Source organism: Manis pentadactyla, chromosome 11 (assembly GCF_030020395.1).
Source record: "Manis pentadactyla isolate mManPen7 chromosome 11, mManPen7.hap1, whole genome shotgun sequence".
NCBI lineage: Eukaryota > Metazoa > Chordata > Mammalia > Pholidota > Manidae > Manis > Manis pentadactyla.
In genome coordinates, this window is record NC_080029.1 from 66,958,854 (window position 1) to 66,967,778 (window position 8,925).

Below are 8,925 nucleotides of genomic sequence, written 5' to 3' on the forward strand. Positions count from 1 at the left end.
TAACAATTAAAAAACACAAAAATTTACATGTAATGTCTCATAAACTTTAAAATAAGCCTGTTTAACCAAAAGTGCCATTGTCTCTACAACTTTCTTGTTCATTGAGGGAAACTAGTCCTTCCACCTCCCTCAATTTTCCTGCCTTCTGTGACTAGAGGCTATGTTTTGTGATAACTAATATGTACTAGTTGTCACAACTCCTTTACAACTTCTAAAAACAATCTGCCTTCTATTATACAGCTCCTCAAAACTTGTTCCCTGAAATAGAATTTCATACAAATTAAGCAAGACTTTAGAATTTAAAAAAAATTTTTGAAGAAGTTTCAACATACTCCTGTGAGACCTATCAAATTTTATGCCCCAGAACAATTAAGGACATTCAAATACTTAATAGGGAAATAGAAATAAATGGGAAGTTAATATAAATGACAGAGCACCCCTTCTCAAACTAAGGTGAAGACCAACTATTTCATATCTGCAAGTCCGATTTTGTAAAGTATAATAAATGAAAAATTTTAAATATCCAAGCTCCAATTTCTTAGATCAAGACATATAAAATTACTGTCAAATTGTTTCTAAATGTTCTTGATTTCTGCATTTCCCCTAAGAGTCATCACAAAGAGCTCATGGACCACATTTTGAGTAGCACCGAGCTGAATAATTTTAAGATTATATATTTGAGACAATCTTTTAGAATTATTTGATATACCAACAAAATTAAATAACCTTTAAGAAGTGCATGTTTAGGTTACTTATGTGGAAGCAATGAATCTTTCATGAAAGTTTTATTTGGAGATCTTTCACATTCTTTTGAGGTTGAATTAAAAGCAACAGATCATTTCTACCATGTCAAAATTTCACAAAATAGGGAAAATACATAGTCATGTATACAAACAGTAAAGAATATAAAGAACATGAAGAAAAAAATAAAGGTAAGAAAAGAACTACCACCTGTCCCAAATACCTGGCTTCTCCACTGACATCACCTGCAAATAACTAGAAGTAAAATAAATTAGGGCAGTCCCATCCAATCCTATTAATTTTTATTAGCAAAATTAAATAAAAATCTTAATTCAGTCAAACCAAGTATTTGCACCATGCTTAACATTTTTTACCTAAACTTCGTAGAACTGGACTACTTACTGTATTTGTAGATATTTACAAATATCTACAAATTCAAGAACACAGTGAATTAACTGGATAACAAAGTTATACAGTGAAAAAGCAGAAATTAGTTTGTGAATACAGCACAAAGATTCCACAGCTAACAATTTAAAAGCTCTTTTATTTATGGAATATACATACATATATTTCAAATTTCAAAATCCCAAAACTTTGTAGTCAAAAAGTAAGCCATTAGAATGAAGTCTGTGATCTGCAACAGTCAGCCAGAATTATCTAACTGTATTTTGACATCTTTTTCAAATCAAATATTAAAGAAATTACACTCTAAACATCTAACAGAAGGACCTTTGCAATCATGCTCCATCTTAAATAAAATGTCCCTTATAAACAAGTATTTGAGAGAGAAGACAGACCCAACCCCAAAGATTATCACATATTCCACAATCTTAAGTAAACTTACCTAGAATAGTTTAATAAAAATACTAAGTGTATACTAAAAAAATGAATACAGTATATTACTTTTCTTAATGTTATACATTCTCAATGACAAATTTATCAATGCTGTAAAAATCATAATGAAAAAGACACTTTAACACATGTAAGATAGCTAAGTAATTAAACAATGTAGTAATACCTGTAGGACAATCATATTCCATAATATTTGCTTTGACCAGGGTTTTGACCACATAAACACAATCTTAAGGTTGAAAAGAACACTAAATAGTCATCATTTCTATTCTTTAGACAAGAGTATAGGAAAATGAATGAAAAGATGATCTATTAAGAATTTCAACAATTTATGCATTGACTTGAACACCTGGAAGCACGTATTGGCAGGGTTCAGGATTAACTATTTGGATGGAGATCTTGTTTTTCCACCATATTCCAAGCACCCAAAACAGTGCCTGAAATACAGTGGGAACTCAAATAATGACCAAAGAATTCAATCTGCAGACTCAGATTCTAAACCACTAGGGAATCCTGAAGTCATAGCTGTAGTCACAATTAACAAAATCACATACTACCGTAAGTCTATTAAGTCTAGTATAGCAACATACAGTGCATGCTCAAGTATTTAATGACTAAAGGATTCAATCTGCACTCAGATCCTAAACCACTAGGGAATCCTGAAGTCACAGCTGTAGTCACAGTTAACAAAAATCACATACTACCATGGGTCTATGAAGTCTACTATAGCAAAATATTCTAATATAAAAAGCTCAGTTTTTTCCAAGACCTATATACTATGCTCATAAACAACAAATTATGGGTTTATCAACAGCATTTCTTGAAGGCTCAATGGAAGCACTTCTAGGAGGGTCCAAGTAGGCAGTACCCTGTGAGCTACGTAAGCTCCACTCAGGGAAGGTAATTGTGCTTTTACTCATTTTTACCTTCCTAGAGACTAACTGCCAACATATTTAATCAACACTTTTTTCCTCGAATAACTTGTTGTCTGAGTCCTTGGAGTGAAAGCTATTTTAAACTCCTCTTTGACTATTTCCTTACTCTGTGGTGAAAACAGAAGAACCAAAGGTCATCTCATTTTTATCAATATATGTAAACAACCATTAAGTATTTACTGCACTTAGCTACTATCTGCTTAGGTTTATGTAGAGGGTTTGGGGGTACAAAGGTACACACAGGGAAATCCACTAAGCCAGCGCTATCAATACTCAAACCTCCTTTGCAGGGTCTGAGTCCTTTATCCCCTCTGGAGGACTGAGAAGTGGGGAAAAGAACACTATTTGACATCTGACATTGAATTATTTTCATTATTACAACCGGAATCTCAGGAAGGGGTAAAGACTTGAAAGGAGATACAGACTTTTTAAAAAGGGCTCAATAGCACTCTCCTCACTATTTTTAAGAAGCTTTATAATACCATAGCTGAGGAGAGACAAAAGGCAATGTGCTATATGTATCATACTATGGGAATTGGTAAGTGCAATGGGAATTCAAAGAAAAAGATCACTACAAGTTGGATTACATAAGGACTTGGAGAACTTTTCCTGAAAAAGGCCAGACGGTAAATACTGTAGGTTTTGCATTCCATACAGTGTCTGCTACAACTACTGGACTCTGCCATTACAGCTCAAAAACAGCGATAGACACATTTAAATGAATAACTATGGGAGTGTTAAAAAACACTGAAATTTGAATTTCATGGAAATTTTAACAACACAAAATATCCGTTTCCTCTATGACTTCAGAAGGTAAAAAGCCATTACACAAAACAGGCTTATGGGTAGATTTGGCCCTAAGGCCTTAATCTGCAAACCCCTGCAATAGGTTAAACTGCAGTGAGAACAAACTTGAGGGAACTTTGAAAAATAAACTGGATTTGGATTTTAAGAAGTCACTCCACATGTGTGATTAGGGAAGAGTGGTTGAACATAGCTGCCATGTTGAAAAGTAGACACATCTTGTTTATTTCTAAAGATATGACTATAGAAGTTTTTCAAGGCAAACAGAAGTTAAGACCTTTTAAGAAGCAACAAGAAGCCATTATAGACTAGAAGTAGAATACAAAATTAGATTTGGTGGGGCGCAAAGCCCAACAGATGTACCAATACTGGAGGCTTTAAAACACCTATCACAACTGAAAAGAGCAATCCAAAACAAAGAGAGCTTGGTGGCAGCTACTAGATATAAAAAATAAAGACAAATGAGTCCGTTTCTTAATGAAAAACTAATCAGTTTCAGCAACAGATGGTGGTGTCACCTATGATTCAGGTGACAGTATTTTGGAAGACAAATGAAAATACAGAAATGAAATGAGGCAAGGTCAAGATCAGTAACATAAATTGCAAGTCATAAACTTTAGAAAATTTAAGAGGCTGTATGATTTAATACTCTTGTAAGAAATATCCAGAGTTATATACTTAATACAGTAGAATAGATACCTGGATCTTTAAATTCCTCAGATCATAAGAATGTTAATTTTCTACTAGTCACTTAAACAGTCAACCAAAATAAAAAGTAAATTAAAAGAGCTATTACCTTGGCTCTGAAAAGGTAAGCACAGAAAGAAACAGAATTGTGAATCAGGAACAGTACATGACTAACTGGAAGAAAATGAACAAAACTATACCCTATCAGAAGCCAATTCACAAGTTTTCCCAAGGCTGTTGGACAATGCCAAATACAGCATACAGCAATGCAAACTTCATGTATTTTGCCATGACTGCTATTATAACTTTAATCCTTTCCCCCAAATCTTTCAATTTGGCTCGTAAGGCACAAAATGATGCTCTTACATTTTTACCTTGTATTTTCCTATCACCTACCAATCTATCCTCCACTTCCCTGTGTGTTTTGTTTGGCCCAGTGTCATTAACTTAGCAAAATGCCTTTCTTTCTCCTAATTCCAATTCTATGCAACTTCCAAATATTACCTCCTTTATCTAAATTCCTTTATACCCATTTTTAAATCAGTATGTACTGCCTTGTATAGCTCTTCTACTCTTCACCTGGTATTTAACAATTCCTAAATTCTCTTCCCACCAAAGCTGTAAGCTCTTTTAAGGAAGCAGTATTTTTTATTTCCCTGTATCACTAACAGTGCCTAACTGCTCAATAAGATACTGGTCAGGAATAGCAGAATAAGCTAAATCTAACATGAAGCTAAAAAAACAAAAATTCTTTACCATAAACTCTTCATGATGAAAAAACTTCAGTATCTAACCAAGCAACATGTACCAGTCATATTATTTTAACCCAAAAAAGTTATACGTAACTTTTTCCCAAGCAATAGGTCTAAGGAGTAAAACACAAGGACATGACCAAACATTAAAAACCGAGTATTATTTGACTGCAAATCTAAGATACTGTTGACAACCAACTACAAAAAAAATTAAAGAACCACCCTTTTTAATTCTCTCTTCCATTCACTTAAAACATACAAATTCAAATGTTTTTTCTTCTGTAAAGGATTCCCAAAGAGACCCTCATATGAACAGCTGCTCTCTGAATCCCTTAGTGCTTGTAATAACTATTTACTCCTGTGTAGTTACTACACCTTTTCAACTTAAGCTTGAGCGATCTCTAACTTATCTTGGTATTCCCCCAGACCAGTCACACAGTAAATGCTAAATAAAGGTAATCTGAATGTGTAACAAATCAGGCTTTCAATTTTTTTTCAATGCGTATGATTTCTTTTTTCAAAGGAATTCTTACTTAAGTACAATACATTTAAGCAGACAAAAATAGAAGTTGCCACAGTCTGGGAGGAGAGGCTGTCAGAAGTCTCAAAACATCCAAGAAAAATCAGTAAGGAACCAAAAAGAATAGAGTTTGAAATCAATTATTTTCAATTCCATACTTAAAAGTCTTAGCCCTGAACTATTATTCTTAATTTCTAACATGGTTTTTCCTGCTTTGGTGAAATGATCGACCGCAACTTTCATTAAAGTAAATAGGATCTTGATTACTCAAGTCACAAATGACGGATCACTTAATCAAAGTTTCTTCACAGTTCTTTTAACAACTGAACTCACTTGGTGTACTTTTAACTGTATTTTACAGACAACTTTTAGGAACAAACACATTACTAAAACAGAACACTATACAACGCTTCTTGAGTCAATTATTTTACGTACATACCTTCTTGGTATGCAAAGAAAAATAGTACCGATAGAAACCGAAGTGGTGACAAAACTTATTCTGTAGTTACCAAGAAAATCTCTATATCATTTCATATTTAAATGAACACTAAAGGCAACACCTTAAGTTCTGCTAATGTTGAAAAAGTAAAAATTTAGTAGTCTTCGGAGACGTAACTTTTTCTTCAATTTAAAAAAGTGAGTTACAAAACTGTTTTTATTATTTAATTTTTATTTATTATATTTATTATAATTAATTTATAATTATAATTATAAATATAATTATTTTAATTAATATATTTATTAAAATTATTTTAAGCTGTACCACAACTTCAATTCCAGAAAAGGAATGTACATACAGTACTTTGTTCTTTAAAATTTCTTAACTGTCAAGGTCAAAATTTTCTCCAAAAGAGAAAGCGTACTAAATCTGCATTTCAAACACAAAAAGGGGGAGAGGGGAGGAGAGGAAGATGATTTTAAAGCATTTAGGGCACGTACCACGTGACAATTAAGATATTATTTTACAATACATATTTTAAATTCCTGAATTTAAGTGGGGGGAGGGGTATCTAGTAGTGGATATGGTTCTAATTTGTGCTCTAAATCAATTAGATCAATAGTGTTATTTCTTGAAAGTTAATACACAGGTCTACCCAGCTTTTCAATCATGCATGTTTAGTCAAAGTGCTCCAAGGCTCATACAAGTTTTTGGTGATCGGCACTAACAACACTCTTTCTCTGCTCTGCTATAGGGAGAAATGTTGTGCAACTTAAAATGGAAGAAAAACCTTACTCTGGAAACTGTGTAGTAGGTTACCCATACGATCAGTATGTGTATCTAAAAATACTTAGTTTTATCATGTTAAAGTTAAATAAGCTTAAATTGAAATTGGAACATTTCCACATTTTACTAACGTATCTTACTTAACCAAATTAGTTATCCGAGTAAGTTCCATCTAGATTAAATTTTTGTTTAAAAATCCATTTCAAATGGAGATTTAGAAAAATATTCCCAGGTGAATGAGATCCTCAATGTAAACAAACACCCCCTAAATATACTGTTCAAATTGAAAACGGGTTTTGGATTTAAGTGGAGCCGATAAAGCCCTCCATCCCCGCCCGCCAACACACACACACACACCTGTAAGTAGGCAGCTCAAGAAAAGACCAGTAAACAGTGACGTATTTCAGTTTTACACCTGAACATATTTTTTTACTGATAACGTTTACTACTCATCACAAAACAGATTACCGTTGGAAAGTAAACTTTAAACGCGCGAACACACCATCTCTATGCCTATATTAGTTTGAATTTAAAACATTTAAATTCCCATTTATTAACCATGGGCCAAACATGAATTTCTATCATATGGTAGAAGTACAAGCGTCTCCCCTACAACTTTCTCGAAATTTTACTAAACGTCTTAAGTTTGCCTTCACTTACCAGCACCTTTCAGCCTCAGCTGTACCCAAAGCCTCTACACCTCACTTGCATTTCTAATAACGCTGTAGAGGGAGGGAGGGAGGGAGGGAGGGAGGGAATGTATTTCAGTGTGGGTTAAGTGCGCGCGCGCTCCCGCGCGGTTCCCCACCCCCACGCCAATACTTTTCTTTAGTGGAAACAGGGAGAATCTAGAGGTTATTCTAGCGAAAACTCGGTATCAAAGCCTCAACCCAGTCGCAAGCAACCGACAGGACTCTGTTTTAGTTGCGCAGTGCAAACTTCTCACACCCTACTCCGACCTTTAGCAGAAGGGAAACTGGTGGAGGAAGAATGGGGAGCGACAGAGGGAGAAGTGAAAGGGCCGAACCCCCTGAAAGGCGCTTAAGTTTGCCAAAGAAGATCATGTTTCTGCGAATATGTGCCCGTCCCCTCTCCCCCGTCCAGGTGGAACTCGTTAATAGCAGCAACCCAGCCAACAGACACCGCCACCTTCGTTCCCCACGTACCATCCGAGACCAGGACACGAGAGGGCGGCGGACGACAACGGACGCCTGGCGGGCCGGCGCGATCCCCAGCCGCCACCAGGCCTCCGCCGACCCCGGCCCCATCACCTGTGGAGAAAGCGACCCTCCGCCGGCCGCTCTGCCCTTCACGCCGACCGTGTGCCCCCGCCGCAGCCGCTCCCGCCCGGCCTGGAGGTCGAAGCGCGGCGCCGGGCTCCCCTCGGCGGCTATGGGGCCCCAGCCCCTTGAACTGGTTACAACCGGCGGCGGCGACCGAGCGGGGCAGCCAGGGCGGGAGGGTCCCCGGCGGGTGGGGGCGAGCGGGCAGGCCCGGAGGAGCGGGGTTCGCAAGGTCCTACCTAACACCGTCGGTCTCCTCCGTCTCCTCCTCAACGGCAGCAGCCCCGGCGGTGGCGGCGGCAGCGACATTCCTGGGGAGCGCTCCCGCCGCCGCCGCCTCCTCCTCCTCCTCCTCCACTCTCTGCTCGCCTCTCGTCCCCGGCGCGCTCCCCGAGCGCCGTGTCCCTTCAGCCACCTCCCCCCGCCCTCCCCAACACACACGCCCCGAAACCTTAAAGCCCTACGGCTCCCACTGCCGAGTAACCCACCCGCCCTCCCCGCCAGCAGCGGCGGCCCGTCCCTCCCCCCTTCCCTGCCCCCGCCGCGGCGCCGGGTTCAGTAATGGCGGCCACTCGGGCTTCCTCGCGCTGACGGATCTGTCTCCCTCTCTCCCGAACTTTACCTCAGCATCTCTCCGGGCGCGCACCGCCGGAACGCGCGCGCGCGCGCAGCCACACACCCGGCCGGGGGCGGAGCGGCGGCGCAGCCTCGACGGGGCGCGCGCGCGCGTATCCGCACCGCCCCCCACAATCCTCCGCCTCCGCGCCCGCACCTCGCGACGCCTCCCGCGCCGCGCGCCCCGGCTGGGCCCCGCCCCTCCCTTCGTCTCCGGGGAGGCTGGGAAGGCGCGAGCGCTCCAGCAGGAGGGAGGGAAGCAAGCACTGAGTCGCGTCCTCGCTCGCGTCCCGGCTCCCCCATTGGCTTCTACCCCTCCTTCTTCCGCCGCCGCTCCCATCCATTGGTTCCCTCTCCTACTCCATTCCTTCTCACCTTTTCCCTTCTACCCGTTGGCGTGAGTATTTTTCCTCAGCTTTCTCCTTTCTCTATATTCTGCTCCTCCTCCATCCCATCCTCCACATTTTAGATGCTGCAGACAGTGCAATCCTGAGCACCGTCGAATCCGAAC

General features: G+C 39.7%; 1 protein-coding gene across 5 annotated transcripts in view; it reads right to left on the bottom strand.

Moving 5' to 3' along the window:
* Positions 1 to 8,563, bottom strand: part of ARHGAP5 (Rho GTPase activating protein 5) — a 94,137-nt gene extending 85,574 nt beyond the window's left edge. The window contains exon 1 of one of the 5 annotated variants that reach the window (XM_036881206.2): positions 8,422 to 8,563. The gene's annotated coding sequence lies outside the window, so the exon portion shown is untranslated. Of the gene's footprint in view, positions 1 to 7,682; positions 7,815 to 8,038; positions 8,239 to 8,421 lie in introns of those variants that run through there. The other 4 variants (XM_036881208.2, XM_036881205.2, XM_036881207.2 and 1 more) reach the window with 4 other exon arrangements.
* Positions 8,564 to 8,925: the final 362 nt, after the last annotated feature.